The sequence below is a fragment of the Spermophilus citellus genome, assembly GCF_964194105.1.
Source record: "Spermophilus citellus genome assembly, chromosome: 7".
NCBI classification, from domain to species: Eukaryota; Metazoa; Chordata; class Mammalia; order Rodentia; family Sciuridae; genus Spermophilus; species Spermophilus citellus.
This window is the reverse complement of record NC_138188.1, coordinates 92,216,889-92,234,474: the sequence shown is the minus strand read 5'-3', so window position 1 is coordinate 92,234,474 and position 17,586 is coordinate 92,216,889. Positions and strand designations below refer to the sequence as shown.

The 17,586-nt window shown below is 36.9% G+C and overlaps 1 pseudogene across 1 annotated transcript; it reads right to left on the bottom strand.

The window, feature by feature from the left end:
• Positions 1-12,076: 12,076 nt before the first annotated feature.
• On the bottom strand, positions 12,077-14,191 carry LOC308653216 (ERI1 exoribonuclease 2-like; annotated as a pseudogene). The gene is made up of 2 exons: positions 13,481-14,191; positions 12,077-13,427 (listed from the first exon to the last, which is right to left on the bottom strand). The product of its transcript is annotated as an ERI1 exoribonuclease 2-like (transcript).
• Between the last annotated feature and the right edge of the window lie 3,395 nt (positions 14,192-17,586).

Here is a 17,586-nt window from a genome sequence, read left to right as displayed (position 1 = left end):
TTTTCAGCCAAATAACTCCCATATGTTACATAATGCTGCTGATTAAAATCCTATGAAAGATTCACGCTGTATCTGGAACAATAACAGGCTGAATTCAATTCATTAGTCTTTTGGGGGAAGCAAAGATAATCAAATTTCCCCTTTCAGCAACTTTGGGACCAAGCCATTTGCTGAGATGACAGCGGATGTGAGTTGTATACTTTTCGTTTGTACACCCACTGCCTATTAATCATAAGTTTCTAGCATTTTGTAGGTATTTTTTTCCTTCCTATTCACTTCTATATGGTCTTTGTCATCTAAAGGCAAGGGCACTTCTGTGAAAACTGGTTATAGACACATGCATGAAAAATTAGATCTGTAGGAATATAAAGTTATGGGTGATAGGAGAAAATGTTTAATCAGAAATCTGGCTTCCAACATAATTTTTAATTTATTAATATGTGACCTGGACAAGTAGTTTAAGCCCTCTGAACTTTGATTGCCTCATCTGTAAAATGGATAATGATACTTAAATCAGAGAGTTGCCTTGTGGATTAAATTACAAAATTTGTTTCGCTGTACATTGTGGAAAAATCTAGGTAGTAAGAACTGCAAAGAAGTCTTGGCACAAACGTCCCATTCAAAGCCCTGCACAGACTTGATTAAACTTTAACATGCCTTCTAGCAGCCTGAGGCCGTGTCCCTGGGAAAACCCAATCCCCCTTTGAGTTCCTGTCTGGAAAGCTCTGTCAACAGAATAAGCTGTTTTTTCTAACCAGCAAATGATGACAGACCTCTACTTCTTAGTACATTTACTCAAAAGGCATACAATTGTCTTTTTTTTCCTTTTTAAAGGTGTGTGTGTCTCCTATAACATTTTTCCTATGAAAAAGGGTTGCCTTTTTCAAGGATCTGAAGGCCGTTTTTTGAAATGTACTCAGGGAAGGATAAGACCTCTGTCTCCGAGTCTCTGAGAAACCAGGCACAGCTAGTCTGATCATATTTATATAAGCAAATTATCACTTATGTCCTTGCTTTAAAATGCCCAATCACCCCTGTGCAAATCAGTATGGAGTTAAACTGTTTCTCCCACTGTTAGTAGTTCTGTATAAAAAAATGTTTTCAGTGCTTTGAGCTATGTCTTAACTTTGGTTATCTTTGATAATAGAAACTGGCCTTGTAGTGACATCTGTCAAAATATGGTCCCTAGATCCCTTGATAGTAAGGGTGTGTGTGTTTTCTCTGAAATAGAGGATGGGATTGAGTCTTGTCAGGAAAGGTCATTGAAGAAATTGGGAAAAGGTGAAAAAGTTGTTTGTTTTCTGACTGTGGTTCAGGGGAAAGGCCAAGGACTGGTTTCTGCTCCTAAGTATTAAAGGTTAGAAATGTAATTTGAAATTTTAAACAAGCTTTTTTAAATTCCTTTTTCTTTTTTTTTTTAGCTTAAACTGAAATGGAATGGAATACATACCCAGTTTTAGGCAAAGCTGGATCCAGAGACCTAAAGGATAAAATTAGGATGCTATTTCTTCCCCTACATCATGTTGTCCAATAAAATGTTCCTTGATGACAGAAATGTTCTATGTCTGAACTGCCCAGTACAGTAGTCACATGTGACTATTAAGCACTTGAAGTGTAGCAAATAGCAACCAAGGAAATTAACATTTTAATTTAATTTGAAGGCATTCAAATGTAAAACACCCCTCAGTGACTACTCTCATAGAGACCACAACTCGAGTCATGCTGCACAGCTGCATCTTGGCTTTGTTTTTAGGCAGACTGCCTCCATATGGTATCAAGATGGCTGCTGAAAGCTCCAGACTTGGTGGAGTCACTTAAAAATTATGGTCTCACAGCAGGTTTAGCAGCCCTGACAGGAGTCTGACTGGCTTTGCTTAGGTAAAGCAAAGGTGGAACAAGGTGGATGATTTTACAGACCAGTTAGAGTCATGTGATATTGTAAGCTGTTAAATTCACTGCCCTCCTTGAATGGCTTTGACGGTTCTCAGATGGTGATTAAAGCAGAAGTTGAAGGACTTTGTGAGAAAGGGCTGTTAAATAAAATTAATGTAGACCATTGTTTTGGACAAAGCTCCCACTCTCAGCCCCAACACAAAATCAAAATGGAGTCACTCAAGTTCCACATCATCAAAAAGAAACTAAATTGTTATCTGGCTTTCTGGGAAATCAAGAGACAGAGATAGCAACAAAATTTCTCAAGGAGGTCAGTTTAATCACCATTATAATGTAGTTCCTTCTGATTTAATACTTGCAGAAAGGTAATCTGAAGATAATTTATATTAACCAGTCAGTTATTTTCCTATTCTGTCTCCGTATCCCTGCCTTGTAAGGAGATTAACTTTAACATGACCAATCCATTTTCTGTTCTTTGTTTCTGCTTTCTCTAGCTCCTTCTCTTTCTACCAAACTAAACTCTTATGCTCAGCTCATTGGAATTCTCAGTCTATTTTATGGAATGAAGTGTTACCAATTCTACACTCACAAATAAGCCATTTAAGATGTTTAGACTAACTTTGTAGCTGGTTTTCTGCTTCACAAACAGATAATGTACACTTTCCAGGAAATCTCAGAAATATCAGAGATGGGGAAAGTGTGTGATGAGTAGCATACCTGAAAATGAAAGTGGAAATTATATACAGAGAACATGAACAGGGAACTGTATTCATGACAAAATCTGTATTCAAATTCTTGCAAAGCTGAGGCATTGAATTATACATTTAAGAACTTGGAACTATTAGGTGTTCAAATTTTACCTATCATTTTTTGCACACACACACACCACAATAATGTTTCCTTCAATACCAGAATTTTTTGTGCATTGTTGATATTGGTGATATGAAGAGACATTATAGAGTTACCTTTAGGATTTGTTGTATTTGTTAGTCATTTTCTGTACACCTAAGAGCTAGAAAAACTCACTGTTGAGGATGTTAAATCTATGGACCAGAACTAATATGCAGTCATTGCAAAACAAAATAGCATATTGGTTGTTAAAATATAATAATAATGAGGGCTGGGGTTGTAGCTCAGTGGTAGAACACTTGCCTCACGTACATGAGGCCCTGGGTTCGATCCTCAGCACCACATACAAATAAATAAATAAAAATAAAGATACTGTGTTCATTTACAGCTAATTTTTTTTAAAAAATATAAAATGATGTTAGAAAAGTTTTATAAGTTTTATATAGAAACTGTCCTAGTGTCTTGTGTGTTTCCCCTGCCCCTTGTTGCTTCTTGCACAGGCCAGTGGGTGCCTCCAGTTCTAAGGTTCTAAACAAGTTATGTTTTGACCAGTCAGGGCCTTTGTAGTCCAGCTTCCCTAAAATCCCAGATGCATAACCATTTTATGTTTCATCTGCATTTTATTTTGCATAAATCTATTCATTCACCTTACTTTTTGATTACATAATTTTAATTCTAGTGACAATAGATACAGTGAGAGAATGTTGAAGATACGTTGCCTTGTTTGAGAAATCCATGCAGTCTTTGCTATGTAGAGGATGGATATAGTAAAAAGAAGGAGTTAAAGTCTGATTTTTGTGATGTAATCCAGTGACACCTGGAGTGAAGCCTGAAAGCCAAATATTATCTAAAGAGAACAGCTACCAGTAGCTATATATTAGACAGTCATTTTCAAAATGTTGTGGCTGGATAGGAGATACAAATAACTGGGACAAAAGCAATGATCATTTGGATGTGTCATTTTCAATCTAATAGCTCAAGTTTCTCTCTTACAGGTGTTCCTGAGAATCACAAAGAAATGTGGGATGATTAGCCAAAAACTCACTCTCTCTCTCTCTCTCTCTCTCTGTGTGTGTGTGTGTGTGTGTGTGTGTGTGTATGAATGTTTATATAGTCTCAACAAAATTATAGTAATTGGCTTACATCAGTTGTTTAGTTAGGTCCTACTAAAACTTTACAAGTATTTTGTGCAGGTTGAATGATCAAAAGTTCTGACCTCAAATCAAGCCAATTCTAAGACAAAACTATAGATGTTAACAACCCTAAAACCTTAAGGGAAAAGGACTTTTGTAGCTTTATAGGCCCCTGGGAATAACCATACATTATAAGAGTTGCTGCAGAATATTAAGTATCAACTCTTTCACCAGCTGATGGATAAAGCATGCTAGTGGTGGAGCAATGAATTCAAAGAGGTTTTTGATTTCATCTCTTTTGACCATCATTCCTTTTCCTCAGATACAGTTCAAAATCAAGGGAGGTGATTTTTGTCTTCTCTACGTCATTACCTTAAAATTGTGAAAAAAAAACTTTTAAATTTGTAAAATCCAATGTGAACATCTCAAGGATCAAATTTATATGACTTACAATGATGTCACAGGACAATATAACAACATAGATCTATGTTCCTTTTTTTAGATTGTTTGCTAAGGAAAACTATGGCAACTTCCATGACTTCCAAAAGGTCTCAACTCAGCATTTGAGATCATTTAGTAGTTAGCCAAGTGGCAGAGCTGCAAAGTCATTTTGAGTAAGATATTTAAAGAAGTAAGTAGTGTCATATGTCATCAGCTGGTGTAATTTAACTTGCAAATCACATGTTGGCAAGAGCTAGTTGGCAGTGGATGGCTGAACTTCATTGTGTTTCAGACCCCAAACCTATTGTTTCCTATTTTGTGTTAGAAATCTAATTAAAAGCCTTTTTATCACCACAAATTAATTATAAACAAGGCTTTTTATCTAGTAAGAACAGACTTGTGTTTAACAGCTCCTCCCAACCCTCTATTTTTGAGTACTCAAGAAAGAATTTTTTTCCAAGCTGATTTATTGAAAATAAATAAACATAATCTTTTCATCTTAAATTTTATGAGTTACTACTAGGCCAAATATGAGTACTTATTTACCATTTAGGACATCAATTGCTACTCACTTAAAACAACTTGCTAATTTAATTGGAGTAGTTTTAGTTAATTTGGTGAAATTTGTGAAAGACAACTTTCTTCTAACTAAATAATTGCCATTGCAAACAGGATCTTATAAAGCATAATTCTAGAGTCTTTTATGTGTGTTTTAGTTAACTTTTTTGTTGCTGTGACTAAAAGACCTGACAATATCAATTTTAGAGAAGGAAAAGTTTATTTGGTGGCTCATTGTTTCAGAAGTCTCAGTCCATAGAGGGCTGGGTCCATTCCTTGGGGCTCTAGGTGAGGCAGAACATCATGGTAGACAACTATGGTGAAGGAAGTGGCTCACATGATGATCAGGAAGCAGTGAGAGACTAAGCTCAGCTCAACAAACATATACCCCAAAGGTATTCCCCCATGACCCACCTCTTCCAGCCACACCCTACCCACTCAGCTAATCCCTATCAGGGGATTAATTCACTGATTGGATTAAGGCTTTCATAACCCAATCATTTCTTCTCTAAACCTTCCTGCAATTGTCTCACACTTGAGCTTTGGAGGATACCTCACTTCCAAACCATAACAATACATGAAGTACAATTAATATCAGAAAAAATGACAAGTTTCATCAGTTTTCCTATCTCTTCATGACTCTGTGAAGAGGCGACTGGTGTGTTTGCACCACCTGTTTTCATATGATGTAAAATAAGCCACACATGCCAATGGACCAAACATTTTGAAAGAGAAAATCCACAGGTATGTGCTCAACATCTTCATAAGTATTAGGTTACTTACCTAATAAATTAAAAAGTCCAAATTTTAAATTTGTGTTTTAATATTCTACTTTAGATCAAAGAGATCATGGAACTCAAGTATAATAATAACTAGAGCAGAAAATTAATCAAAATTGGAAGTAGAAATATACTAGAGAAAGTCAATATAATCAAAAGTTAGTTCTTTGAAAATATCAACAAAATTGATAAATCTTTAATCAAGTCTAACCAAGGTAAATCAAAATTGGACTGAAAAAGAGTAGAACAACAAATCATACAGACATTAAAAGAATAAGTAGAGATAACTACTTAGAAAATTCAGTTCCTGTGAACCTAACACCTTATGTGGTAGACAAATACTTTGGATGATTCAAACTGCCCAAAATTTCTCAACTTGAAATAGATAACCTGAATAGATCTACAAGATCTACATATTTTAAACAAACTTCTCTTTTCTCCACAGTAATACATTTTTGCATGATTGTTTACTACACAAATATTCTTTAAAAGTAGTCTAGAATAAAAGCAGTTGGTGTTTCTGCTCTTAAGATGCAGATATGCAAGAGACCTGTAGAGAATTGTCTTCTACTAGAACTGAGATGATACAGGATGTTTTAGCTTTATAGACTTTAGTTCTCCCTGTACTTAGGTGTAGTCCTCTAGAATTTCAAAATGAGAAATTAAGAGCCTGGGAATTTTCTAAATCTTATTGAGTGGTCTTGAACAATTTCTGTCTTTTCAGCAGTGAAAGATTGTAGACAACTCTCTGTTCTTCTCTTTCTCTCTCTCTCTCTTTTCCTTTTCCTATTTAACTTTTATAGTTTGCCCATGTAGCTTAACCAAATGGAGTGAAATCCTGCAGCATTTGACTTACTTTTAGAGTCTCATCACTAGGATCTGGGATCCTAAACTCTTGGATATATTAGCAGCTCTATTTTTGTGTATGTGCTATGTCCCATGAGATGATAACTCAAGGCTCCGTTGGCCTCTTTCTTGATTAACAGAAGCCATGAGTGTTCCCTCAGTCAGAGATAAATCCCAAAGGACAGTAAAAGTGGTAGCCAGAGTATCACAGCATGATTTTCTAGTATCTGTTCCCCAGATGCCAACACCCAGATGACCAGGTGACATTGTACCCACAGAGAGGTTGTCTAATGTGTTAACTTAATTCTTAGCAGTTAGCCTGGTTCCAGGACCTGCTGAGAGGGAAGCAATGGTCCATAGAACATCTGGCCCATTCTCCATGGTCTCAGGGTTGCTGGGCTCTTGAGTCCTCAAGTTCTAGTAGCTTCAGTCTCTAATCCTTGTCAGAAGTGCTTTGTTTTCCTTCTATTTCTCTGGCTTTTCTACTTTTTCTTGAGGGAAGTATTGGGTTCTGATAAGGCTAAAAACATAAAGCATACAAGTGCATTAATAAACCCATGTATGGAAAATACAAAATACTTTACTAAGAAAATATATATCAACAGAAATATGGGTAGGCATGGAATTTTAGCTTGCATGCATGAAGCTTCTACTCATCTACATGTGGAATTAATAATATTACCTATTTGTTACTTGTTTATTTTTATATTCCCTTCTTTAGGAATGTTAGCTCTATAAAATCAGATTACTTTGATTTATTCTTTAATATATCCCCATTGCCTTGAAAAGCACATGGAAACTTGTAGATATTCAATAAAATTAAATAAATAAATGGCTGAATTCAAATAGTTGAAAAATAATAGCGAAACACTTTAAAGATCTTTGTTTTCTATATAGATACTTATGGATTTTTATCTAGAAATTTGGGAATTTTAGTTAGCAGTCTCCTGCATATAGAAGTTATTGAAACAACAGGGAGGCCCTCCTGGAGCCCCTGGAATCTGTTTATTCCTGAGCTTACACACTTGAAATCCTTTTCTATCACTGATGTCCTTGGTATCAACCTTAACTTCTAGAGATGTATAACTTACAGATGATGTAACTTTAAAATAACCAAGGAGACTTTCCTCCCCCTAAATCTCCTATATTTGTATTTAAAATTCCACATATTTATTTCCTTTTGTTTGTTTTGTAGCTCTGTTCATGTTGTCGACTAATCTTTAAACAAACACTTTTATGTAGGGACATTCATCAATTCATTAACCAGATCATTTCTCTTCATGCTAGAAGAAATCTAGTTAGGTGACAGTTGTGTACCTGGGAAGGATTAATAACCTCAGAAAAGGCAGAAGAGAGTTAACAAGGATAGTAACTGGGAACAACAAAGAAAACTAGCATCCCTTGAGATGCTGGTTTTTTATTTTATTGTCCTGATATACCCCCATCTCAAGGTAATGCAAGTGGAATATTTGTGTGTGTGTGTGTGTGTGTGTGTGTGTGTGTGTGTGTGTGAGTGTGTGTTTTTGTCTTCTATTATCTTTATGTATATTCTATTATGGTCCAAATGGGGGAAAAGTTGGGCCTTCCAAAAAGCATATTATGGAAACATATTTAGGGAGATGCAAATATCACAACATTTTGTTTCTGATTTAGCTATTCAGATCACATATGAATATGTATTTTATCCTTTTTTGCTCTAATACCAATAAATAGCAAGAATGATAACAGCTTTAATGCAAATCATCTACTTATTTTTATACAGGTTGACTCTTCTTTATCTGAAATGCTTATGACCAGAAATGTTTCAGATTTTAGATCTTTTTTTTTTCTGATTTTGGGGTATTTGTCTATACTTAATGAGATATTTGGGGGATGAGGCCCAAGTCTAAACACAAAATTGATGTATATATACCTTATATGTAATTATATATAATTTTGATGTATTTGACCAAGACCTATTACATGGGGTCAGGCAGGAATTTTCTACTTGTGGCATCATATTGTTACTAAAAAATGTTTCAGATTGTCGAATATTTAGGATTTTTAATTTTCAGATTAGGAGTGTTCAACCTATTTTATTTTGCTTTGAATAGGTAAATGACAATTTAAGTGTCTTTGACCACATGTATTTTAATTTGGCATGATGTAGCTCTGTACTTACAAAATAATATGCTTTTGTTGACAGATTGCTGTCTTTTAGCAATAACATATAATTGTTGTAGATACAGGTAAAAGACTGGTGATTGTAGATTTAGTTAAGAGGGCCACAACCAAAGTTAATGTCTACAATCATTTTGTCTGTATGTGCTTAGAATATGGAACTATGTATTCCATATATATGATATGATTAAATAACACTGTGCAAATATCTATAGATTTGCATTGAAGAGTGTGTCTAAAAGTGGAACTAACCACCTGTAGGAAGTAAGTTGTAACTAAACCAAGGGCCTTTTGTCAGTTCCCTCTCCCTACCCCCAAATACTGTGTGGAATTTGGATTCACTCCCATTCTTACCCAGTCTCTTTGCTTTTCTGGTGCAGCACTAGGTAATTCACAGTCTTAACCTGTAGGAGGCAGAAAAATAGATTTAAAGCACAGATTCTAGACTTTGACTCCTCTTAATGGTGTAATCTGGAGTAAGAAGATATCTAATCCTCAGATTCTGTATACTGGTCTGCAAAGTATAAAATTTTAAAATGATACCTACCTATAAGGTTGTAGTGAGTGTTAAATTGGATAATATACACAAGGCATGATGCTAGCAGACACCAAATGTTTGATAAATAGTAGTTTCTATTATTGTATGGTTAATGGAATAGCATCCCCTGCTCCTCATATTTCTGCAAAGGGAAGAGAATTGCTTCTCTACTCTCCTAGAGAAAAACTGGTAGGTTAGGGAGAGAACTTCTCTTTCTGCTCACTCCTATTCATAGGTAGACAAGGGGTAATTTTATTAGGAACTGTCAGTTCCTAATGTGTGCAGCCTAGCTCCTTCACTTCTCAGGTTTGCTCACAGGACATTCAATTTGGTGTCCTTTCTTCCAAGCCTACATCCATGGATGAGACTTGCTCTTGTCCAGCTATTCCAGCATCTAATATAGGGTGAAAACAAGCCTATTTTAATAATAAAAATCCTATATTTTTCAGTAAGCTTCATTGGCATTATGATGATTTCATATCCATATGTCTTTATTCTCCTTCTACTTGTTTTAAAATTAAATGATGATGTACAAAAGGGCATATATTTTTCCCTCTGATTCTCCCAAGTTTTTATTTTCTAAATCACTGCTGGGTCCTTTGGTGCTGTTAACTGCAATTATCACCATAGAATTCCTTTACATTTTGAGTCTTAGGTATTTTCTGTTATTTGTGGCTGCCCCTTGCCAGGAAATGGCCATTGCCCCTGTTGGAGAACTTCCATGAATGCCTTTGGCCCTGTTTCTATCACAGCTGCCAGGCTGATGTGAGAGATGCTGCTGTCTTAGACAATTTCTCAGAGTTTTCCACTGCCCCCTCCACTGGACCAAGTCATGGGCACCTCCAGTAACTGGCACTGGGAGCGGACCCCTTAGGTAGCACTTGTCTTTGAGAGATTCTGCCTCATCTCCTGGCTGACTCCTACTATGGTCTGTGCACATGCTCATTTCCTGTGGGAATAAGCATCACATTGGTCCATAAACTAGCCTGGAGGCTCAACTGTCATTTATCCCACAAGACTTGAGTGTGTGGGCTGAAGGCTGGTATCCCATGAAGTTTCCTGACCTCTTTTCTCCTTGGCTGATATTCCTGCCACTCTTTCTCTCTCTCTCCATTTCAAATAAATCAATTTAGTTTACTGCCAAAACAACCCCATGCAGTATATTCCATGCAGGGCTCTTTTCCCCCTGCTGTTTCAAATATTTATTTTAGGTTGTAAAAGTTTTTATTGTTTTGAACCCTGATTATAAGTCACATGACCAAGAACAACTAAAAAAGGAGATTCAGGATCATGTAAAAAGCATCCTACAAATACCCAAGAGAGGTAGGCATCCTACTTATGATGAATATTTGTTCAGTGTTATGGAATTTGTTTCAACTGTTTATTTTTTCCTTTTTAATGAACACTCTCCTCAAACATGCTACATAAAGTGTTTCAAATTGAAATAATTATGTGTGAATAAGAATCTGAATTTTTAAAATTAAACTCTTAACTTGGCTCAGTGAACTTGCAGTAAATACTAAATGTCAAGAAAAATCTCCTCAACAATACCCCCTTCCCATTTTGGTTACCAAAAACCCACAACAGGTGTCCTGATCTTTTCATCTAGAATTCATAATAGAACTACTACATAAATGGCTTTATCTAAAGATGAAAACTTTTAGACTAATTTTCTTCTTCTTTATATTTACATGTAGAATTTATTCAAGAGCTGCCAAAGACTATTAGTGGGAAGATAAAAAGAAATTAACTGAAGAAGAAAGAATGGAAAACAATTTAAATTCATCCCATTATCATAGTGTATATGAAATAAACATGGTATCTATAAATTTGTAGAAACTACAAGTTTAGGAAGAGGTGATTTAAAAAAATGTGACAGTATGCTTATAAACTGTTGATTTAAAATATCTTGTAATTATGACATCAGAGGCTGAATTTGATATAAAATAATAGATTCCTATGCACCTGTGTCAATGTTCCTATAATTTTGCACCACAAAATAAATGTCATCAATTGCTCAGGAATTTTTATTTTGATACTTCTTTTTTGTAGCACTAGGGATCAAACCCAGGGCCTAGCACATGCCAGGTAGATGTTCAACCACTGAGCTATATCTCCAGACCACAGCATTCTTAAATGTTTGGTATAGAAGCAGTTTCTATCAATCAATCAAATCACTTCCACATTGGATTTTAAGCCTTAGTTAAATAATTCCGATATGAGAACATAAAAATTAGAACTAATAATTAAGCCTTGAATAAAACTAAACAACTTATAATTTTTGAGAAAAGTAAAAAATATCAATCTGAAGATTATCATAATTTTCAAGTATCTACCTAAAAATAGAGTAGGGAATTTTATTAGTCAAATTTTTATTCAAATAATTTAAAACTAGCTTCTAATTTGTTTCAAGGTCTAACTAGAAAAATGAACATCATGTACTATTATTGCTTATTATATTTAACCTAATGAATACAGTTTATAAAATATTTTTTCATTCTTCAAGGAGGTATGAAAATTCAGCAAAAATTATTATATGAAATATAAATAAATGTGTAAGATAGCACCAGAATATTCATGTTTGGGAATTTAAGGAATAATTAGGATTCATACCTGAACAAACAGAAGGCAATTGTTAAGAAAATGGTGAGTGAAAGTGGAAGGCATGAAATATATTTTCTCTTTCTGTGTGTGTGTGTGTGTATGTGTGCGTGCGTGTGTGTGTATGTGTGTGTGTATCTGCTACAATACAGTCTACAGAATTCAGATATGTTAAGACTCCATAACTTGTAGCCCTATACTTTTTTGTCTTTCCTGCACTAAAAGTCACATAAAAGTTGTCCTAAAAATAAAAACAGTTTAACTGTAGAGAAAAATTATCAATTCCTCATTGAAGGTCTGAGTCTCAAAGAATTTTTAGTAGGAAGACAATTACTGTCACGAATATGCTTGTTACTGGAGAACTAAAAGTTGAGTCTCCCTGGGGAATGAGATAGAACCATGTTGTTGGCTTTTTCCTTCTGAAGTGTTTGTTCCCATTTAAAATAATCACAACAGTTTCTGTTTTCTTGGTATTTGCCAAGAGGGCAACAATAGAAGACTCTTCCATGGTTTGGTCCATTGTTAGAAGCAACAAGTCTCTTAAATCTTCGGCCACACTTGCATAAGGGAGGTGTCATTTTCCCACTCTTCCAAGGCTCCTGTAGATTCACTGCAGAAGTTAATACAGTGGGTGGGGGGGCAACCTTCTGACAAGAACTTTTTCTTGGGGAGCAATCAGATGATGCTGGCTTTTCTTCATGAATAGTGAAGGTCTGTTTTTTTGCTGGTAGGAAAACTGGGGGACTAGATGAATTCCTTTTAGAGACACCTAAAGAAAGAGGATGTTTCCCCAAAACTGAAGCATGAGATGCATTGACACTGTTAAAGGCACATAATTTGCGTTCAGGTAACTTAAAGGCAGACACATCTGAACCTGGATATTTAGCTTCTTTTACATATAAATAGTAGTGTGAGGACTCTTCTACACAATGGACTTAGTGGTCTCCAATTCCTGAAAGGTTTTCTTGATGCCTCCAAAATTTTAATGACTCAGCACTTCTGTCTCTTTTAAAACCATTATTCTTTCTCCAGAATTAAGTGAAGTCTCTACTTTTGTGTCACTAATAGGAAGTAGACTATCTATATTTTCCTCAGGTTGAGATGCTGGCAGTAAAACTATGTCTTCCCATTCAGCCAACATAGGCAAACAGTCAAGAGTAGAACTCATTTCCATTTCAGAAACATGATTAACAGAAGGAATGGTAGTAGAGACAAGTACCAATTATGAATTAAATGTTGAAGACTTAGATTTGGTATTAACTACAAGATGTTCTTTTTTTTTTTTTTTTTTTTTTTTTTTTGCTTCTGCACCTAGATGGATGAATTTAGGCTGGGAGACTGCAACTGTCCCAAAGATGTAGAGGGCTTAGTATTAAAAACAAATAAGCAACTTTCGACATTGTGAGGACCAACTTTTATACTGTTCTTTACTTGTAACTTATCCTTTACTGTTATAGGGGAATTCACACAAAGTAAATTCATTTGAACTTTTTCTTGAGCACTTATTGTATTTTTAGGCTCTCTATCATGTATATTGGAACCCTGGATGGTAGTGTTGCAGGCACATGTTTCTTCTTGATTTGTATTCAAATTTCTAGCCAGAATGTTGGGATTCTTCTTTGTGAGAACCTATGATTCCATAGACAAATCCAACAGCTTTAGAAATTCTGAATTTATACTTGCTTGTTGAAGGACCTTGTAATTTTCATTAGGCACCCATCTCTGATCATTTTCCAAGCAAGAAGAGCAGTATTGTGAGAATCATCCAACCCAGAATTCTATTCCCACTTCCTGCATGGTACCGCTTAGTCCTTTTGGCTTTCTTCTATAGAAAAGCTTGTAAGTTGCTCTGAGATCAATCCAGGAATTTAAGAACATGGGTTTTAACAGTTGTTATCTTCTACACTCATACTCCAGGCAAACTCCCAAGTCCAAGTCTGACCAAGTAACAAATGCACACAATTTTGCTGCAGAAGTAGAAGACTCTGAAACTCCAGTAGCAAAAATAATTTTCTTCTGTTGCTGAATCTTATGAATCCACTTACAGAATTGAGATAAGCAAATTTTCAGAGGGGCTCCTTCATCAACTTGAGCCTGTTTTATGCCTGTCAGCTCCATGCAAAATTCTGAAAGAACTGGATGTTCTTGAGGCTGAACATAAGCATGGAATTCGCAATTAATCTCTCCAGTTAATGTGTTCAGCAATACTGCTGGAAATTAAATTATTTTCCTGGCTATTGTGGTGTTTCCCATCATTCCAGCAGGTGGATTCAAAATCAATCACAATTAAGTTGTCATACAATGGTTTTGCTTCTTCCTAGTTTCTCATTTTCTGGTGCAATTGATTTTCTCCTAATGAATCCAAGCTGCTGTACCAGGCACTTGGTTGCCATCCCCAACACTCCGGGTTCTCTGAAGTCCAGCTGCTGGAAGTCCATGCAGGGCCTTTTTAATTAAGAAATGGAATTCTCCCAGATTCCTAGGTGGGCCCTGGGAGCTCTCCTCTGCAACATAACGGGGGGGGGGGGCTCTTTTCCAAACTGTCAGGATACATGCTGTGTTTACGCACACTGTGAGAATGGTTACTTTCCCATTCCCGTATACATTTCTTCTGATTGGATGCACATATTTTATTTTAGTTTTTTCACTGCTGTCACTAAAAGGATTGATAAGCACAATTACAGAGGGGGAAAAGTTTATTTCAGGGCTCATGGTTTCAAAGGTCTTGATATATAGAAGGATGGCTCCATTCCTTGGGGTTCGAGGTGAGTCAGAACTTCATGGTGGAAAAGTGTGGCAGAGGAAACCAGGTCACATGATGATCAGAAAGCAGAGAGGTTCTACTCTCCAGATACAAAGTATGTCCCCTAGAGCCTTGCCCCCAGTTGTGGGAGGCCAACCTTATGGGTGACTGAGTTACAGTTACGGGTGTGTCTTGCTACAGCCCCATGGGTGAAGCTATGCTCACCTGTTCCTTTGTAATCTAACTCCTTGCCCTGTTTAGGATAGAATCTTGTGTGTGTCCCCTCCTCTTACTGTGCCCTTGGGTGTGGCCTACCCAGGTGTCAGTCAACCTGCTGACAGTGGACATCATGAAGATAGACTCAGCCCCTGAAACCTGACCCCTTGCCTCATTTGAATAGCTTCTCCTCAATAAAAGGGGTCAGTGCGTGCTCTCTCTCTCTTTCTTCGGACCCTTAAGGTCAGAGGAGCCATCACAGCAACCCCAAAGAAAAAGGTATTTGTGTCTCTTGTGTGGTTATTTCACGCAGCCCAGTCAGCCCAGTTTAACTGGAGTGACCCCTGAGCCTTTTAGTCGCGAGAAGAGAAACCCGGCACCCAGTTAACCACTTCCTCCAGCCACACTCACCTGTCTTCAGTCACCACTTAGTTAATCCCACAGGGATTAATTCACTAATTAGGTTAAGGATATGACTCAATCATTTCTCCTCCATACATTTTCATTGTCTCTCATGTGAACTTTTGGGGGACACCACATCTGAAACATGACACATTTCTTTCATTATTGAGCATGCACATTTAATTTTTCCTTTTTTAGGGATCCTCTCCCATATAGTGCAAATACCCCACATGCTTTCTAGATTGAGCTGCAGCTGTTGAGATGAATCTTGGTCAGGGATTGTAGGCCCAAAGCAGAAGCATATTGCGAGTCAAGGAGGGATTTTTGGCACAGGTTTTGTGCAACAGCTGCTGTATTTTCAGTTTTGACCTTGGCAGACCTTTTCTTAGATGTGCTTTGCCAAAAATTATGGCTCATTTGCCATATTTTTCTCTCCCCTCAATTAGAAAAGAAGGAAGGGTTGAGAGCTACACTGGGGTCAATACAGAGTTGAACCTCTAGCAAATGACACTCTTTCCTTATGAACATCCAAAATTTGGGAGATATTTGTGTATCCCTCCACTTCATTACATTTGTATGTGTACATGTATGTACGTAGTAAAGCAGTCATTTCTTTCAATAGCAGATACCAAAAAATTGATGGTCTGTGATGGTTTGCTGATGTGTTCAGAGATTTTTGGTCAAGTGAAATATATCGATATGTGCTCTTTTGAGATCCTATATTTATTTCTTTTTCTTAAATTTCTTATATCCAAGATTTGAAAAAACAATCATTCCATACTAGTTGATTATAAAAATAAGAATTGATGATGTCTGGGACTAAAAGTTCCCATTGCTTTTTGTTGCCATTCATTGTTTTGAAACTAACTGCCTGGGACATAGTTCCAGTGGTCTTATTTCCCTGAACCTCCTTACATGCCAGGATCTCTCCTCTAATGAACTTTCCCCATTACTACTGAAGAAATAGAGATCAAGATATGATTTTGAACTTGTCACATTTTTCTGTTTTTAAACTCCTTGTGGTTTCTAATTTCCTACAGAATAAATTTCCTCCTCTTTATGTCCATATAAAAGGAGAGCTCTTTATCCTAATGAGGCAGGACGATCGACCCAAATTAAAATCTTACACTGAAGGTTTTTTTTTTTTCTTTCTGTCTGCCTGAATGGAAGGCCCACTCATGCTTTGATGCCTATACATTCTGTGTTGCCTCGAGCTTTGGCTACTCTAACATTAGTCAACACCAATGAGTTGTTTTGAACCCAAGCAATTCTTTTGTTTTAAGGAACAAGTACAGGACAACACAGGTTAACAAACACATTAAGCCATCCCATTATGGGAACAAGAAATTAAAATTGAATCAGAGAAAGAGAGCAATTAAGGGGGACTCTCCAATGAAAGTTTAGTTTTTCAGCAGAACAGTATAAAAGCCCCGAGAGAGAGAGAGAGAGAGAGAGAGAGAGAGAGAGAGAGAGAGAGAGAGACACAACACTGTAACCTCCTTTGGGACCGCTGTATGCTGAGGGAGGTTTTTCTTGCTCCTAATAAATCTGTTGCTGAATTCTCACCCTCCTTAGTCGAGCCCTCTAGCGCTCACTGGACCCTGTGTTACACCAGTGTGAAGCTCCAGCTTTCCATCCTGCAGTACCACTTTCTCATCTCCTCCCCATCTCTTTGTCATCCTTTCTCCCAGGGGCCCAAAATTCTAATTAAATGCTCTTTTTGGAACTTATGGTGCACTGTTATGCTTCTGAGAAGTTCCTTGTGGTATTTGCGTCAGATATTACCTTTAAATTCCCTTCTCTCCCTTATCTTCGTAGAAAATTCATACTCATCCTTCAGGATTCAACTCAAAGAATTCCTCATTATGAGATGCTTGAGTTAATTGTGTGTTTGTCTTGCCAGGTTATTGTGCACTCTTCATGGATAAGATAGTAAGTCATTCATCATTTCTATTGTGGTGTTGTGAGACCAGGAAGAGGAGCAGGAGGCTCTCTTATGTGACTGCCTCCGAAACACTGATTTTCCTTTCTGGCTGTTATTATCCCAGCTTGTTATTGTTGCTTCTGGACCCAGAAAATGTGGGTGGCAGTCTCCACAGCCCCAGCGTGGATGCATCCAGACCCAAGCTGCCCACTCAGGTAGCACTTGCCCTTGAGAGATTCTTTCTGATTCCCTGACTAACACATACTAGATGTCTACACACATGCTCATTTCCTCTGGGAGTAAGCTCTGCCCTGCCTCACACTGGCCCATAATTGACCAGGAGACTCAACTGTCATGTCCGTTGCATGGCTCAAGTGTGTGCACTAAAGGCAGTTGCTCCGTGCAGGTTCCTGGCCTCTTTACTCAATGGTTGATCTCCTTGCCCCTCTCTCCAATTAAATAATTCAGCTTATCCTCATAATAACCCTAAGCCTACATGCAAT